Below are 13,913 nucleotides of genomic sequence, written 5' to 3' on the forward strand. Positions count from 1 at the left end.
ATTTTTACTCCAGAAATAGTAAAATTTACTCCTGAAATAGTAAAAATTAAACCGGACATAGTAAATTTTACTATTTCTGTAGTCAAAATTGCCAGAAATGCGCAGAAACTGTAGACGGTTTTACTTTTAAAGTAGTAAAAGTTTTTTTACATTTTTTTGAAAAAAATTTTAAACAAAATACATGTTTTTAAGATACAATGCAGATCTTCTTCAGATCTTGTTTATTTCAATTATTTGACAACTTTTTAACTAAAATTCTTCACTAAATTAATTATTTTTAATAATTTTAATGAAATTATTCACAAATTTAATTATGTTAAACTATTTTTCAATTAAAATTTTTATGAAATTTAATAATTGTTTATAATTGTTTAAAAAAATTAGCAAATAAAATTACCGAAAATTTTTAATTCAAAATCACTTGTAATTTAATTATTTGCAAAAATTTCAATTATTTTTAATAATTTTTATAATATTCTTCGAAAATTCAATTATCTGCAAATATTTTTAAATTAAAAATTTTTTAAATAATAATCACTTGGAGTTCAATTAATTTCAAAAATCTAAATTGTAAATCTTTGAAAATTCAATTACTTTTAAAAAATGTTATCTAAAATTATTTGATAAATTATTTTAAGTTCTGTAAAATTTAATTATTGTCTGCGAAAATAAACAAAATCTTTTAAAATTCAATTATTTCTAAAAATTTTAACTTTAACTCTTCCAAAATTATTATTTAAAAAATTTTTTTATTTAAAAATCTATAAAGATTAAGTATTGTATTAAATTTTTTTTCACGTTTTATTAAAAAATTATGATTATTACAAATTTTAATTTTATAAGAATTTAAAGCAGCATTTTTTATGTGCTTTTTAATGTAAATTTATTTAATTTTAATTTTTCTTTTCAAAATGAAGACCTACTTTTTGTTTTTGATATATTATAATATTATATATAATATAATAAAAAATAATCCAATAATAATAAATAATATAATGTGAAAATAATATTATAATACACCCAGTTATAAATTGAATTATCTAAACAAAAAGATGTACATTGAATTGTATTAAATTTAATGAAGGCGAGAGAAGAATAAAATTAAATAATTTCCAATTGCAACATTAGGTGCGAGATCTCTCTATACATGCGTAGGTATACAGTTTGACCCCGAATGCAATTATATATGCAGATTAGAGGTGAAGAGACGCTTTGATCACATATCCCATTCCCATTGCCGTACTGTTAATTAGAATTAGTATTACAAGCAACAGTAATATTACTACTACCATTATTACATTTGACAACAGATATATCGAGTGTTAGATTATAATATACAGCTGATTATTATTTTATCAATTGAAAATTAATTTTTTGTATTTTATAATAAGGAAATTAGGATTTTACATATATTTTAAATATTAAAAAATTTATTTATCCTTATAGTAAAATCTTCTATAAGGCATATATAAATAGTCATTGAAACGTTAAATTGATATCGAAATATTAAATATATGTAATTTGAAAAGAAATTAAATAATATTAAACAAAATATTTGTTTTTTGTTATTAAATAAAATTATTAAACAAAAATAATTAATGTCGTTCCCCTGTGCCTGTATTAAAAAAAAACCTATTAAAATGATTCACCACCTCTAATAATAGTTTCATTAATATTGTGATACATACATTTTAAGTATAATTTACGATCCAATTAATTTAAATTATTATTTATGTAAATTATGATCGTATCACTCCTAACTTTAAAATTGTTTTCAAAATATTTCATACAAAATTTTAAGATACATACAATAAAGTTTAAAATATATAGGTACTCTCTAAATTTAAATTAGTTGAATATTACTAATTTAATAACAAAAAGTCTGTCATCGATTCAAGTAGTAATAATTCTACAAATCTTTCAGTTAAAAACAACTATAATTATTAGTTAAATTCACTTTTAGGTTATGACAAAATAACTAAAATTTCTGGTAATTATAATTCAATTAGTCAAATTTGATTATTTTTCAACTAAATTTAGTAGAAATAATACTAATTCTAATACTAATAACTAATACTAACTTTAAAATTGGTATTATTAATAATATTAGTATTAGTTTTTTTTATTCATATTAGTAGTATGATTAGTTTCTACTAATTCCTGAAGCAAAAAGTCAACCAAGATTTTACGAAAAATTAGTTATTTTTAACTAATTTATATTTAAATATTTAATAAATAAACTAATTCGGATTTATAGAATATTTAAGTATCAAATATATTTTAATGAAAATAATAAAACACTAAAATTTAAACACTGAAAAAAATATTTATTTAATTCAAATAATTGGTTACTTGACTATTATTAAATAAAATTATTATTATTATTTCTATTAAATAATTGTTAAGTCAATTAAATGGCATTTTTTTTAAATAAAGAAATTTATTAGTTCAAATACAGTTTATACTTAATTGAAATAAAAATTATTTGGTTCAAGTATATATTATGTATTTATTTGATAATAGTCAAGTAACAGATTATATCAAATAATTTTTTTTTGATTTTAGTGTAAAAATAATTAATCACAAAAATATGAAATAATATACATCATAATCAATATAAAAATGTGTTAAGTATTGTTATAATAATTTACGATTTCTATTAAGGTTCACCCTCTCATATGTAATAATAATAATAACGATTTCTTGCCTGCACGGAAAATCATTGAACAAAGTAAATAAGTTTTCTCACTATTATATAGCCATATACGAAAATGGAGTTTCTGCTTTGTAATAAAACTTTGATAATACAATACTACAATTCAAGTTACAAAAGGGAGTAAATTCATTAGGTTATATTGCAAGTTGGGATATAATTCGTGTATATGAACTGGGAAACTGTTCGTTGACCTTACCTCCTGACAATAGATGGATAATGCAAGAGGCGTTCATATAGGTGATGTAATATATATGCCCAGACATATTAGATAAATGATCAACAAGATGCATAGATCACTGATGCAGGAGGCATTCAAAGACACATACCTATATATATATATTGTTATTACACAATTCTAGCGAACAATGTCAAATTTTCTATAATAAACTTATTTCATTATTTTATTAATAATTATTGAAAATTTAAATATATAATTCGGTTCCCTACCGATTTTCTTAATTTTAGAATTTCCTAAATACACTGAAAAAATTTTTTATTTAATTAAAATTGTTTATAACTTTGACAAACAATTTTTTTTTGATATTTTCAGAAATTTATTTTTTTTGAATAAAAAAAACCATTTAACAATGAAAATTAAATTTAATTTTAGGTGATCTGTTTTGAGAAATTCTGACACATAAGTATTTTATGATTTATTTATTTATTTATTTAAAACATAAACGGGTTACAAAAAAACCCTTTCGTATAAGAGTACTTAAATAATAATGGCATATAAAGCCTAATCACATTTAAATGGATTTTTAATATTTCATCGTCAAAAAATTCGTTAAGCAAAAAATTATGTATATAGCTAAAAAAGTAAAATTTTCGAAAATTTTCAAATGATCCTAACGATTTATTTTCGATATTTATTTGAAATAAAATTTATAAACTCAAAAATCCTTAATTAATTGGTCATGCCCCTTTCTTCCCTTATATATACAATATTTTATAATTTACAATTCCAATTAAAATGTTTAATTTACATAATTGGCAATTAACTTGTTCAATAAAAAAAAAAAAACAAATGAAACAATATGTACTTGTTGAATGAAGAAATAATTTCCTTGGCGTTGTCACAGTTGTGAAGCTTGGAACACGAAACGGTTGAGAGTAAATTACTAACGATTAGAGTTAATCAAGTTAGTTGGTTTTACGTTAAGGATTACGAATCCAAAGCATTCTTTTGTGTATGTAATTTCTTTTGTTAAAAAAAACAAGAAAAATTTTCACAATTAAAAAAACCAATAGTTTCTTTAAAAAAAACTCATTTTCATTATTACCCCATATTTTCTGTTTAAAATTCCTATACTATTAAAATTATTAATAAAAATATTATTAAAAAAAAATCTGCATTAAAGAAACAAAACTGTTTGAAAAAAATTCTAGTTACAATAAATAATATTTAATAAATATACAAAATTCTATTAAAACAGTGTCCCAATTGTTATTGACGATAATGAAATAGTTTTCTCAGCGTATAAACAAAAAAAATAATAATAAAAAAGTAAATGAAATATAATAAAAAATAAAAAAGAAACAGTAATAAAAAATAAATTCATATATAATGAACATAATACTTGAAACTCCTCTATATATATGCTTTATTAAATAGGGAAAATATCCACGACGGCGCGATAAAAGGGAAAATAATTTTTTTCAAAGGAAAAGAAATTGAATATTCATGCGCAGCAATTTGCCGTTCCTATCCTCGTTAACAGCGGAGAAATTAACGATTATTGGAGAAGAAATTTTACTGAGATCAGCGAAACGAGAAAAAGGAAATATGTACACAGTTGCCGCGTTGCGTTGGTTTTTAAGAAGTTTGTTTTATAAGAGAAAAAAAATGAGAGAAAAGCCGCGCACAGTTATCTCTGATTTAACATAGTTAGAAAGAAGGTAATTTGCACCTATATTATTATTATTATTATCCGTGCAGAAATTGTCCCATATTCCCCTATTTAAAATGGGTCTTTAGTCAGGGTCTCGCAACAGTTTTCCCTGTTTGAAAAAAATCTAAATAATAAATATCTTTTAACCATGACTACTATGTTTTTGAGGTCGTTGAAACCGAATCTGAAGTCAGTTTAACTCCATCACGTTAGGTATTTGACATAACCTCAAAAAACCTCAAAATTTTAAAATGAAGATAATAATAAGTCTTACCATGATTACATTATGTTTTTTGGGCCGCTGAATACGAATTTGAAGTCCATTTAACCCAATCACGTTAGGCTTTCAAGCAAACTCAAGAAATACCACAATTTAACCCCAAAATTTCGAAATCAAGAAAAATTCTGATTTCATAAGTCTTACCATATCTATTTTATGTTTTTGGGGTCCGTGAAACTAAATCTGAAGTCTATTTAACCCCATCACTGCAAGCTTTTGACATAACCTCGAAAAAATCTCAAAATTTGATTTTTTAAATGTTTTTTTATGTTATGTCAAAAGCCTGAAGTGATGGGGTTAAATAGACTTTAGATTTGGCTTCACGGACCCAAAAAACATAAATTAGACATGGTAAGACTTATAAGTCAGAACTTTTCTTGATTTCAAAATTTTGGGTTTGTTTCAAAAGTCTGACGTGATGGGGTTAAATAGACTTCAAATTCGTATTCAGTGACCCCAAAAACATAATGTAATCATAGTAAGACTTATATAGATCCAAATTTTTCTTGATTTTAAAATTTTGAGGTACTTTAGGTTATGTCAAATCTGTTTTACCGATTAATGAAAATGCAGATTTGACTGTTTAAGTCAGTAACAATGCTATTGATTTTCAGTGGAAATCTTACTGAATTGATTTAATTGATAAATTCCAACTATTTAATTATTAGAAAATTTAATTTTGTACAATAGAAAATTAAAAGTTAATTTATTTCTAAAAATATAACAATATTACAAATTTAAATTTTGTATTTTAATAGTTGTACAAACTAACATTATGTCAGGGCCTAACCAGTTTTATTAGATGTAAAAATTTAAATGTAGATGTTATAACAAACAGAAAATAATCCAAGAAGAAGTGTTAAAAAAAGATCTGTAACTGAAAGTGGCTGTGAGGTTATAGTACACGGCTTGAATCCCAAGGGTTCTGGGTTCGATTCCCCATTCCTGAGAGATTTTTCAAAATTATTCCTAAGTAGTTTATAAACTGTATAGTTTAATGTTCTAATTTCAAACAGAATATAAATTAGAATTAAAAAATTGTAAATATCTTAATTTATTAAAATAAAAATCTTACATAATAGGGCAATTTAATGGAAAACTGAGACAAGGCCCTGATCAGTATTTTCCTAAGTATTTGCCAGGAGCAGCGTAAAAAGCTGGTGTAGGGCACCAGTCAGTTTCTCTGAAAAGGGCCAAATGAGAGATAGGGAAAACTAGTCAGCACCCCATCAGGCCCTTATTTCAATTTCTGTACATTATCCTAATCGTCGTCACTGATTCAATTAAAAAAAATTTTGTTTGATGTCGTTTAATAAAACTTTTCACTTTCTTGAGAGAAAGGGGGTTGGGGGGGGGGGGGTGTGATCTGAGTTAAAATCGAGGCGTTAAGTAAACTCAGCTGGAACCTCTATAGTTAATGGACTTAGGCTACGCTATGTATATGGACCAGTAGGGGTAGAAGTATATGTAAAGTGAGAATGAAAGTAAACTTAACCATCTGGGGGGTGGTTGGAATATGGTTATTGGTCGACCCGAGAACAGTCGTGGTGTTGGTACTGCTGCCGCCGCTAGCTATGGCTGATGTGCGGTCCGCATTAAACGATCAAAAACACTTTGCTTAATCAGATTATTTGACCTTTCGACCCCATCTTTCTTTTTTTCTTTCGTTTAAAAAGAGAGTCAACATTATTTGTTTTCCTGCATAATATATATACTTTATGATTTGTTTTCATTTATAGGGCAACGACTTTAATTAAAAAGAATTTCTGATTATAATTAGATTTTGTCGACTTTATGTACATTATATGTATTTAGAAATCTAGAACGCTAATAAACTAACGAATTTTTTTGCAAGTTTGCTTTAGTTTATAATTAATTAATTTGCATATGTAATTATAATTAATTTTTTTGTCTCATTTATATAGAAGATAGAGTTTAATTAAAAAGTTTTTTTATGGTCCAATTTGAATTTTTCGATTTGATTATAGAAAATTAGAATTCTTTTAAGTGTTATAGTGAAAAATTTTGAATTTGTTTTTATAGACTAATTATTAATTGCAAAATTAATGTCAGTATTAATTATTTTTAAAGATTCTTTTCTTTAAAATCGTCTCTATTATTTTATCGAAATCGTCAAAATGATTAGAACAAATATTTAATAACAATATATATGAGAGATTCTTTTTCAATCGCCCCAGCCCAAAAAGTCAATGTTCTGGGATTGGCTTCATACTTTGGTAAATTGTTGTCCTATATGATAGTAATAAATCCCTAAAATATAAACTCATTAAAAAAATATTTGTAGAAAGTAGAGGGGGTTGAAGTTTTGACGTTAAGGGTAACATTGTCATTTTCAAATCTGTATAACTATGACAAAAATTAATGGATTTTAATTTATCTATAATGAATTTTATTGCATTTTTCACGTACTTTTCAAAAATGTATACAAAATTTAAAAAAAAAAAATTTTGACCCCTTTTTTTTCAAAATCAACCCTTATTTTTCGATTTTCACCCCTTCAGGAATTTTTTTTTGTTTTTTTTTTATTTTCATTGGAAAGCTGAGGTTTTTTCCCATGAGCTATGTAAATATGAAAATGGGACAACAATAATTTTGTGAGAAACATAATATTAAATTAGGCGGTGCCTATCTAAATCCTCAAAGATGATCTCCAGGTACACCCCTTATCGGTACCGCCTACTTTAATATTCTGTTTCTCACAAAATTATTGTTGTCCCATTTTCATATTTACATAGCTCATCGGAAAAAACCTCAGCTTTCCAATGAAAATAAAAAAAAAAAAAAATACCCGAAGGGGTGAAAATCGAAAAATACACTAGAGTCTCCGAAGAGAGGACAGAAAGAGTCTTGGACCTCTCTACGGAATTCGTCCTTGACGCCGAAAATTGTAAACACTCCAGGGCCGTATATCGTATCACAGAGATGTGTTTTTTTAACAGAATACATTCTGTTACGTTTGTAAAACACTACGCGAGAAAGGTACACTAAAAACAAACGCTCCTGAGTTCACGTTCCTCTTTCTGATCCCGCCCATCTCTTCCCCCCTCACTCCTTACCGCGCCGCGTCACTACTTAGTCCTCTCTTCAGAAGTCCTCTCTTGGGAGACTCCAGTGTAAGGGTTGATTTTGAAAAAAAGGGGTTAAAAATTTTTTTTTTTAAATTTCGTATACATTTTTGAAAAGTACGTGAAAAATGCATTAAAATTCATTATGGATAAATTAAAATCCATTAAATTTTGTCAAAGTTATACGGATTTGAAAATGACAATGTTACCCTTAACGTCAAAACTTCAACCCCCTCTACTTTCTACAAATATTTTTTTAATGAGTTTATATTTTAGGGATTTATTACTATCATATAGGACAACAATTTACCAAAGTATGAAGCCAATCCCAGAACATTGACTTTTTGGGCTGGGGCGATTGAAAAAGAATCTCTCATATATATATGTAATTATAGTTGTTATAATAATTATGAATAGCTTTTACTCACCAAAAATTTTTGACGTAGTTCCTCAAATTTGACTCGTTCCTGAAATTATAAAAGGATTATAAATTAATTTTCACAGGATTAACATTGTTTTTTTTTGTAAATAATATATATTTCATTTAAACATAAATTTTGTTTGATTTAAAGTTATCATATTCTTGATATATGCACGCGGAGAAAAATGGAAAAACGAATAAAGTAACTTTTACTATACTTTAAAAGTAAAATCGGAACTGTCAGCAGTTTCTGCGCGCATTTCTGTCAATTTTTTACTCTGAAAATAGTAAAATTTACTATTTCAGGAGTAAATTTGACTATTTTTGGATTAAAAATTACCAGAAATGCGCGCAAAAACTGCGGACAGTTCCGCTTTTACTTTTAAAGTACATGGTAAAAGTTACTTTATTCGTTTTTCCACAATTTTTTAGGTTAAAAAGCGTGTCAAAATCTTATTGACTATTCACAGTAAAAACAAAGTCTTAAACCGTTTACACCTTAAATTAAGCCCATATATTTTGCATAAGTCTTACCTTTTTTAATTGGTCTGACTCCGTTTACACCTTAAATTCAGCCTCAAAAATAGGCTGAAATCAAGATTTCTTTTTTAGTGTGTTGGGATTGGCGATCTAGTGAAAGAGTGACTTTTACCTACTTTGTTAAACATTTTGGTTTTTATTTCTTTTTCTATCGTGTTAATTAAAGAAAGATGAAAAAGGAAAATGGTTGTCAGAAATAGGTAAACGCCAGATGGCGTATTGCGGTTTAGCCAATCTCAATAGTCAGTGGAACATCTGAATTGTGACACCTTGCAGGGAATGGTAGCTTTTTCCGATACATAGAAGGAAACCAGAATAGAGAAAAGCAAGGTGCAGTTGGTGTCATAAACATAAAGATATAGCAAATTTTGGACGTCCTACTGGATTTCCAGTGAAAATTAATATACGCCCATTCTAAAGCATTCCTTAAGTTTAAATCAAGCATATTATAATTTTCACTGAAATTCAATCACATTTTATTGAAAATTAGTAGAATTCTTTAATGATTGAAACGTAATGCAGTTTAAATCAGCAATAATTCTACTGATTTTCAGTGAAATGTGACTGAATTATGGAATTATCCAACGATAGTTGAATTACTAGGTTAAATTTTTTTCAGTGTATTAGTGTTTAGAAAAAACTTCCTTTTGTTTACAAACAATAAGTTATATTCTTTTTTTGTTCAAGTGAAAGAAAGAATAAAAGACTTTCAAGAAAACTATTTGAGGTTAAAATAGAATTCAAAATGATCGAGTGTATATATACGTGCGGTACTGGTTAGATATATGACCTTTAGAATTGAATAAGTTTGTAAGCGTTTCTTTATCAACTCGAAACGATCGCCGTGTCTCGGAAGCTACATTACATCGCATATCGCCAACCATATATATATATGAGTTGGACAATCGAGAGGTCGAGAATTGACCGACCATGAGATAACAGGGACAGAAAGGTCAATGTTTTTGGGACGATGGCCTCGCATCGGTTAACGAAGGGTGGAAAGAGGAGAGAGAGAGAGAGAGAGAGAGAAATTGGAGAGGGAGAGAATACAAAAGGGTGAGCGCGAGAGAACTATCGGTTGCCGTGCCAACGTTGAGGAGACTAAATACGCGCGAGAGAGAGAGGGAGAGAAAGGGTTCTTGTTGAAGAGAGTAATCATAAAAGAACCACGAGAGCAAGAGAGAAAGAGAATATATAAGAGAGAGAGAGAGAGAAGATGAATGAGAGTCTGTGAGAGACTGAGTAAAACTATTACTCTCCCATCTCTTTCTCAACAAAACCCCCCTTTGGAAAAGAGGGTTTGAGGACCAAAGTGATGTTAATTGCACCACCACACTGGCGGAAAAGCACTCTGTTCACGTTTTCAGTAAAGTGTCTGTGAGTCATTTCTCGATGTGAAATTAGTCGATACGCAAACAGCCGTCTTCAACCTTCCCCACCCTTGTACGGACACAAAAAAAAGACATATTTCTACTTGATAATTACATCCGGCTAATTAACCTTTCACCCCGTGCTCAACGATAAACGTTGGACCCTTCTTCGATTTGGGTCGACCTTCAACTCACAGGAAAAAAAAAATGTACTTCATTCAACCTAATTTTTGGTTTAATCAATAATCAACAAAATGCATTTTTATATCCGTTAACTAGTTATGTTTTACGAAATTATTTAATTGTATTTACTTTTATTTGAATGAATCAAATATTTATTTGTTACATTCGCAAAATAATTTTTGAAGATTTGGAAATACATTTTTATGTTATGGATAATATTGAAGAAAGTATATATTTATCTAAATAAATTAAGGTTGTAAAATGAAGTTAAACATTGGAGAACAAACATGTAAAATAAAATTTAAGGTTGTAAAGTAACATTGAAGAAAGGAATACTTATTTTAGAGATGTAAACTAATTTTTCATATTGTTGTAAAACAAATTTTTAAAATAAATCTTAAGGTTGTTCAAATATAATATTGTAAAACTTAAAAAGACAGTAAAATTAACTTTAAGGTTCTAAAATAATTTTGAACAATGAAAAATAAATTTTTAATTTGTAAACTAATTTTCAATAAGGTTGTAAAACAAACTTTTAAAATATATATTAAGGTTTTTAATTGTTTGTTCAAAAAAATTTCAATTTGTTTTACTTCCTTTAATAGGTTACATACATATATATTAATACTAATAAAGGTTAAAATTTTGTTTCAGAATCTTACACTTTGTTTTTACAACCTTATGAAAAGTAATTTTGAAGTATTTTAAGAAATTAAGAATTAAGAACACATTTTAAGAATAATCTTAAAGGTTGTTTTCAACATTGAAATTTTATTTGAACAAGCTTCAAAGTTTTAGAATAAACTATAAGTTTACAAAATAACCTTCAAAATTATACGTATTAATTTAAAAATAAACCTGATACTGTGTTCATTAGTTTTTAAATTTTTGTTCGAAATTTAAAATAAGTCACTTATTTTTACTGTAGCTCAAAATGAGTACAGTACAGGAAAATTATTTTGAGTAAAAGATTATTATTTTTTTTTTTTGTATGATATATTTATATTAATGTACGTGTATATACTCTCCTTAACTTTGAGGGGGACGCATAGCACGTTTAGCTCACGGGGTCAGTGGAATGTTATGCTCCTTTTATACAGGACGAGACAATTGCGCCCAATCTTTTCATTTCGCTCGAATATAAACGAATAGGCCAATGAGAAATGTTAACTTGTTCCTTTCGTATATTAATCCAACATAATATTATCTACACTTGTCACTGGGGAAAGTATTAATTCCGAGCACAAATTTTCATATTACACCGTCCAACAAAATTCAACTTTTTTTTGACCCACAAAAAAATCCAACATTTTTGGAAATTAGGACCAAAAAAAAAAATTACCCGTATCTGGCCGTTTTGCTAAATCAAGTCGTTTGTGATTTTTAGGGGTGAAAACAACTCCTAAATGAAAAGTGACAAGATATCTTTTAAAAATTATTAATTTTTTATAAAACTTGGTATCTGGGGGTTTTTGGGGTCGCTGATTATTAATCTGATGTCAGATTTTCAAAATTCAAAATGGCGGATACAATTTGTCGATCAAATTTGTAAAAAGTTATTAATTTTTTATTTTATATCCGCCATTTTGAATTTTGAAAATTTAACATCGAACTCGACATCAGCGACCCCAAAAATCCCTAGATACTAAATTTTATAAAAAATTAATAACTTCTTAAAATTTTGACCGCCATATTGGATCCGCCATTTTGAATTTTGAAAATCTGACATCAGATTAATAATCAGCGACCCTGAAAACCCCCAGATACCAAGTTTTATAAAAAATTAATAATTTTTAAAAGATATCTTGTCACTTTTCATTTAGGGGTTTTTTTCACCCCTAAAAACCACAAACGACTTGATCTAGCAAAACGGCCAGACACGGGTATTTTTTTTGGGTCCTAGTTTCCGAAAATGTTGGATTTTTTTGTTGGTCAAAAATCGTGTCGGACGGTGTTATATATACAGTTACTTTGTATATCAATATTGCCCCAATGAGTGCAATATTGTACCTTAGTAATATTATAAAAAAATTACTGTTATAAATATCTATAATGTTAAAGTATATAATTGTACCATAATAATAGAGCAATATTTATCAATGGGGCAATATTGTATATAGACTAATATATTAGATCTAAACCGCAATCTAATATGGGGTAATATGGGACAATACTGCAATGTACTACGGGGTAAAACTACAATCTATTATGGGGTAATATTGCAATTTAATATGGGGTAATATTACATGTTAATATGAGGTAATATTGTGCATAAAAATTGTTTTTCAAAAGAAAGATTTTTTAAATTCAATGGAAAGAAAAAATTATTTGACAAAAAAGTATAAATGTTTGATAATGTCAGAAAATTTTTTCTGAAGAATTTACTCAGTATGTATTTATCTTGTATATAAAGTGTGAGAACGATCCGGAAGAAGAATTTCTTTCATATATATATATATATATATATAGAACATATAATGACATTTTTGTTTTATTTTTTCACCATTTTTTTTTCTTTATACATATATATTCGCGAAAAAAAAAGTTAGAGGACGACGCCCATTATCGTTGGAGAAATAATTAAAAAGGCAGGCGCACAGGAGATATTAAAGCGGCAAAAGAGAAGTAGGCCCTTATCAACGGGCCGTTATCGTTCAGCAGCCATTGCCGGGCCACTCTCTGGCACTCACTGCTTTTCTCTCTTTCTCTCACTCGCACTCTCTCAGTGTATACGACCGGAAGAGGCCACGAATATTTGTGCGGTGCCTCATAACGACTATGATGGGGTTGTTTGCAATGCTGCGGCTGTTGCAGGGACGCAGCCAAAAAAATGGGGGATGAATCACTTTTCACAACGAGTCTCATCCATACATATATATATATATAAATCTGCACGAAACTTTTTTTTTCTACACGATTGTAAACCTCATATTTGGTTCTGTTTTTTACGGGGTATAGAGGGTTTGAAGAAGGGAGTGTGGGGGGGGGGGGGTTTGAATCCCTCTTGATTCTTTATTCTGATATGAAGGCGCCGGCGACTCTCAATAATACCTTTTCTCTCGGTCTATTTAGCGTCATTAACTCTCATCCGCCGAGGGGCAATTAATATATTTAAATATCAATTTTTTAACGCGAAAATTGAAATATGTGGCAATTTTTTTTCTTTTTTTTGCATGTGTGAATAATAAGTTTTTGGTAATTTTCTGAAAATTGGATTTGTCGAATTTTTGAGAGTTACACACAGAGAAATGATATATTTCGATCACAGCCTAATAAATATTTATTTGGTTGAAATAAATTTTTATTTGATTTAAATAAAAAATTTTTATTTTAATTTTTGTACAAATAGGTTAGTAGGCCGTGAGACAAATATATACGTTTATTTAACTCAAATATATTATATTTGGTTCAAATAAAACATTTCT

At 27.5% G+C, this 13,913-nt stretch overlaps 1 long non-coding RNA gene across 1 annotated transcript in view; it reads right to left on the reverse strand.

Annotated features, from left to right (window-relative positions):
• The window catches only part of LOC127279545 (uncharacterized), a 58,574-nt gene that overhangs the window by 23,779 nt on the left and 20,882 nt on the right, over nucleotides 1-13,913 (reverse strand). The window contains exon 3 of the long non-coding RNA XR_007842647.1: nucleotides 8,403-8,441. This is a non-coding gene — a long non-coding RNA (uncharacterized LOC127279545). The remainder of the gene's footprint in view (nucleotides 1-8,402; nucleotides 8,442-13,913) is intronic.

Source organism: Leptopilina boulardi, unplaced genomic scaffold (genome assembly GCF_019393585.1).
Source record: "Leptopilina boulardi isolate dan_hultmark-lab unplaced genomic scaffold, ZJU_Lbou_2.1 LbouV2_216, whole genome shotgun sequence".
NCBI classification, from domain to species: Eukaryota; Metazoa; Arthropoda; class Insecta; order Hymenoptera; family Figitidae; genus Leptopilina; species Leptopilina boulardi.